We start from the raw sequence: 5,424 nt of genomic DNA, 5'->3' as shown, positions 1-5,424 counted from the left end.
GCCTCCCTCCTGCAGGAATGGGAAGGATGCCCAGGTCTGCGTCAGAGTGAGGAGCTCATGTGATTGGAGGTCTGATTGCCATGCCTTGGCGTGGGTTCCTTCCCTCCCTGGAAGGTGGGTGTCCTGTCCCCTCTCAGTGCTGGCTCCCTCTCTCCCTCCGCTCCCCAGGACCTGTCCCTTCTTTCCAGGCCCTGACATCTGCCCACGCTCCCCCCCCACCTCCCCTCTACAACCCCCACCCGTCTTCCTGGAGGGGGGAGCACTGCCTCTCCCTCTGCTCTGCTGACGATGAGCCTCAAGGCTCTTCGCCTTTGATCATTTTAAATCATTTTGATCATCATACCTTTCATCCTATGATCAAGATTCACACTTGGAAATTAATAAACAGAACATTAACCGTGTCCCGGTCTCTGCTTTCCTCCGATAGCGCAGTGCTTCTAACTGAGGACGCAGATTGTCAGGAGCCATGGGAAAGAAAGACACAGGCGGGAACCAGTCCCCCAGGAGGTTACGTCTGGGCTCACTGGCTGCTTGGTTCTCCCATCTCACAGGAGTGGCAAGGAGTTCACGTGCATTTCGAGACCCCGGTTTAGGAGACTCTTAGGATACTGCGGGATAGCTGGGGGGAGGGAGGGGTGCCCAGAAGAGCAGTGGCCTCTTGAGTTGCATCTGCGTCCCCTGTGCTGGCATCAGGTCCCGGTCCAGCAGCGTCTGGCTCTCACATCCCATCTCCCTCCTCTTCTTCGTGGGAGCCGGGCACTGGTTGAGGTGAAGGGTCAGATGCTCACTAGGACACCCCCGGGCTCTCTCGGAGCCCCTCCTTCCCCAAGCAGATTAATTTGTCTAAATATCAGAGTCAGAGGGTGTCTCCACCCACCACCATCGCAGTGACTCCACCTTCTGGCTGGCTGGGCGGACCGCCCCTGACCTTGGTTTGGAAACCTACAAAGTGCTCCCCTGACCATTTCCTCGTTGTCACCGCTTCTCATAAATGCAGAGGCTTTTCTTCCCTCCTCTCTGGAGAGACAGACTCGTGGCTCCTCTTCTGGCCGAGCCCACCCAGGCCCCCTCCCGCCCACCTGCCGGCCTCCTCCACGCCCTGCACCCTGGGAGCTCCGCGGAACCTGCCTGTCTTCCCTGTGGCTTCTGTGGGAATCACATTCCGATCCTTAAGTGAAACGTCATCTCTTCGGGGACGCTGTGCGACAGAACAGGAAACTGGTCTCTCTGAGTAGCAAGCTCTCCACTGTTGGAAACCTTCTTAGTGTGGACCTTGACCCCAGGGGAGTGCGGTGATCTCTGGTTTAACGTGATGAAATCTTAGCCCCAAAGGGCAAACCGGATTATTGCTGGTCGTACATTCTTAATAACGCACTAAATGAGCTGCAACCGTGACTAGAGATGAAATAGGAGTTAATGGAAACACATTACGCTATTATTAGCGTTTAATGGAAACTTGTTAAGATTTTATTTAAAATACAGTATGAAAAGTGAAGTTATAATGAAACTGCGCAGAGGAGGGAGTTGCCAAATGACCTAGAAGTGGATGAACCAGCAGTGAGCTCTGCTTGGTGGCACTGTCCCAGCTGTCACCTGTCATGAGCTCTGTCTGTGTTCTGCAGGGACAGTGAGTCACAACCACAGCTCGGACGTGGTCTCACCAGGTCTGACACTGCACCCAGGCAGGCCAAGGGCTGAGGTCAGAGTCTGGCTCCTCCCCCGGCCAGCTTTCTGTCCCCTGGGACTCTGAGCCTGCATGCAGGGCAGTGGAGGGTGGGGGTTCCTGTGGGACTGGGATGGAGCAAGCGGCAGCCGCTGGGCTCCAGTGATGTACTGAGGACTGAAGGTTCCCAGCATTACTTCTATCGTGGGAGCTGTGCCGAGAACACTGTCACCAGGGCTCAGAGCTCCCCAGGGCACCGTCGAGCAGACTGATGCTTCCCAGGTGTGGCCCTGCTGTCACTGCTTCTAGGAAGATGCAGGAAAAAACCATCTTTTGTTGCTTAAAGAGTAGGTTTCAGCTTCTAGAGTGTTCCCATGATCACAAGCCATCAGCAGCTCAAGATAGGCCCGCCGTCCATGTGTGTTCATACGTGCGGATGGCCTGACCTTATTTTTTAGCAGTTGAAATGTGGGTTAGACCCCGCCTGACAGACTTGGTCTTCCTGCTGTGTGGGGCCCGGGGAATTTAACTGAATCTAAGCAACACGTGCACGTGGTTAAAGGGACAGATGCGTTTTCTGTGGGGGACAGAGAGCAGTGGGTGGCTCGGGACTGGGAGCGGAGTGAACCCCACGCTGAGAACCGTGGGGTCTGCGTCCCCACCCTCCTGCTCCATCCGTGTGAGTGTCAGCTGGGCATTCAAACTTGCTGCAATTTTTTACATCAAAATTTAATCAGAGGGAAAAGGACCAGACAGACTGACTTAGAGAGACCCCTCCACGCTGGAAGTTCTCGCTTAAGGGCGAAGTGACCAAAGAGTCATCATCCGCGGCCACTCGCAAAGTGCATGCAGTACCAGAGCATTCAGAATATCATAATCACTGAAGTCTGCATTTACCTTGAGGTTCACACTTGGGGCTGTACATTCTGTGGGTTTGAGCAGACATATAGTGACATGAATGCATCCTTATAATATCTAATTCAGAGTATTGTCACTGCCCTAAAAATCCTCTGGGCTCTGCCTTATTTATTTCCACCTCCTCATCCTCACCTCTGGCAATCACTGATTTTTTTTTTTTTTTTTTTTTTGCTGTCTCTCAAGTTTTGCCTTTTCCAGGCTATCACACAGCTGCGGACATGCAGTGTGTGTGCCTTCTCAGATCGACTCTTTTACTGAGCAATATGCATTTAAAGCTCCTTCATGTCTTTTCACGGCAGAGCACTTTATTTCTTCAGTGACTCATACTTCACTGTCTGGATGGATCACATGGTAATTTCTCATTACGGGAGGGACCAAGTGGAGTAAAGCTGTTCTGAAGATCATGAACTAGGAAACATCAAAAGAACTGAGAAGCAGCGAAGTGGCTGAAGATGTAAAGTCAAAGGCGTAGTAGACGTGGAGGGGCTACCCGGAGGCAGCCATCCCTTTCATCACACAGGAGTGGAATCTGCCGGTATGAAAGCTGCAGGAACACAGAATAGGAAGCTTGGTCCCAGAGTTTCCTAGTCTGCTCAGCGGAACATCACAACCGCATCAGCGCTTCTCCTTGAAAATGCACAACTCGTAGAGTCATTAACTCTTATTAAATCAGTCCAAGACTATCGGGAGTTGTAACTGTCGGTTTCCAAGCACTGTGTAAAGTCTTACCAAACCATAGGCTTCTCTAATTGTATCTGAGACGCTTCCTTCCAGAACACACACCATAATCACCAACACCAAGGTGCTTGGAGACTCCTTTCCTTTTATGTTTGGTCTTCCAGGACCAAACACATGGTTGATGTGACCCTCCAGCAAAGTAACGAAGTGAATTAATTCCTAGGTGATTAGCACTTTTTATGGTGACTATATTGGCTTAATAATGAAGGAAAGCCGTATGTCTACGAGCTTCTGCATGGATATAGATTGAGAAAGTGAGGGAAAGCCAGTGTTTTGTTATGAGACCAGAATGTTGAATTTACATTGTTTTCATCTTATTTCAAGCAAGAGACTGTGGTTTGAATAACTCTGCTAAACAGCTTCGGTGATAAGTCTTGTGACTCTTTATCTTACATCTCCATCCTTCCAAAACAGAAGTAAACAGCAAGGCTGCACAGAATTGTAATTATCCACAAAAGCCCAAGAATCTGATAAAAATGGAAATAAATGACTCAATCAAATGACAAAGTAATTTTCTATTTTCAGCTGACTGTTAGGGAAAGCGGTGAAGTAAATTTTCTCTCCACTTTGTAGAATTGTAAAAATTTTATTGACTCTTGGCAAATCCTGTTGTTACAGACTGTCCATCCTTCTGATATGTTGACTACTTGATTATCGTCATGTTTTTGCTGTGTGCATGTTTTTTTCTTTTTTAATCTCATGAGTGGGTGGGGATTTGGTTAAAATTTAGTAGTTTCTACTTGAAACTAAATGGAGTCCCTGGTGTTTTATCTTGTTATTTTTTTCTTCTCTTTTTATTTGTTCAAATGTGATGTAATTGACATATAACATTATGTGGGTTTAAGGAGTACAATGCATGGATTTGATACAATTATATATTGCAACATAATTACCACCTTAGTGTTAGCTGGAGTGTCTCTTGGGTAATGTAACTATTTCCTTTTTGTGGTGAGAACAGTTAATATCTAGTCTCTTAGCAACTTTGAGTTTATAAAGCAGCCCTGTTACCTACAATCACCCCGCAGTGCATTATCTCTTCAGGACTTAATTTCAACAAACATGCAACTGCTAGATAAGCAGGTCTGATTATATCCTGGTCTTAAGGAGTTTTATTTATCAAATACTACTCCTAATTTATTTTTACAGTCTTTTTTTCTAAACATTCTTCTTTTGACATTTTATTTGTGAGAGAGACATTTGAAAGAAAACAATAATTTAGTTGACTCAGTACAGAATCTGCTTCCTGTTAACATAGGAATTTTCTTAATTTCTTTTGTATTTGAATTTCCTTCTTGTTTAATGGGGCTCCCATTGTGCTGAAGTTTTAGTGGAAGAACATTCTCCTGGTACAAGATGAATGAGTGTGTTTGTGTTACGCCTGTGTGTCTGGCTGGGGCTATGGAACTATGTGTGTCCCATTACACCAATGGGGAAAGATTTGTTTTTTTAATCTGAGAAATTGCCACCACATTTCTGCGGGACATATTAAACGTTTAATATATATTTTTAGTTTAAACTTAAATTGTGGCCAAGTTAGACGCCCAGAGGATTATGTATACATTTTATTCTGGGGAGAGAGCATACATTGAGGTCAAGAAACAGAATTTCTCCAGCCCCCATGAATCTATCCACCATCCACCATGTGCGTTTCACCAGTCCCCACACCCACTCACCCCTCTAGAGGTGACCACTATCCTCAAGAGGTTTGTTTTTTCCAGAGAACTCTGCCACATTTTCTACTGCTGACCATGCCATTTCATAAACTGAACTGAACTAACCAAACTTCTAAGCCTCCTCATTTGTGAAACCTCATGTAACCTTCCTCATAGGGGTAAGAGTGTTATGAGCATCAAATGAGACAAAACATGTAAAGTCCTTAGCAAGGTGTTTGGAAGAAAATAATTCCAAACAATTTCAGTTATTAGTACTGTCACCATTGTCAATCCTCAGTACATTTGATCATCAAAATTCTAGTGAAAAGATAATTTTCAGAAGCAATTAAGATAATCTAGCCACATGTCATAGATTTAATCATCGGCATAGAGCACACAATTATTTCTAACTTTTTTCTGCTGAATTAGAGAATTTTCTATAGACTTTGAAAC

This window comes from Vicugna pacos, chromosome 28, assembly GCF_048564905.1.
Source record: "Vicugna pacos chromosome 28, VicPac4, whole genome shotgun sequence".
Classification (NCBI taxonomy): domain Eukaryota; kingdom Metazoa; phylum Chordata; class Mammalia; order Artiodactyla; family Camelidae; genus Vicugna; species Vicugna pacos.
The sequence above is the reverse complement of the archived record's forward strand: the minus strand, read 5'-3'. Positions refer to the sequence as shown.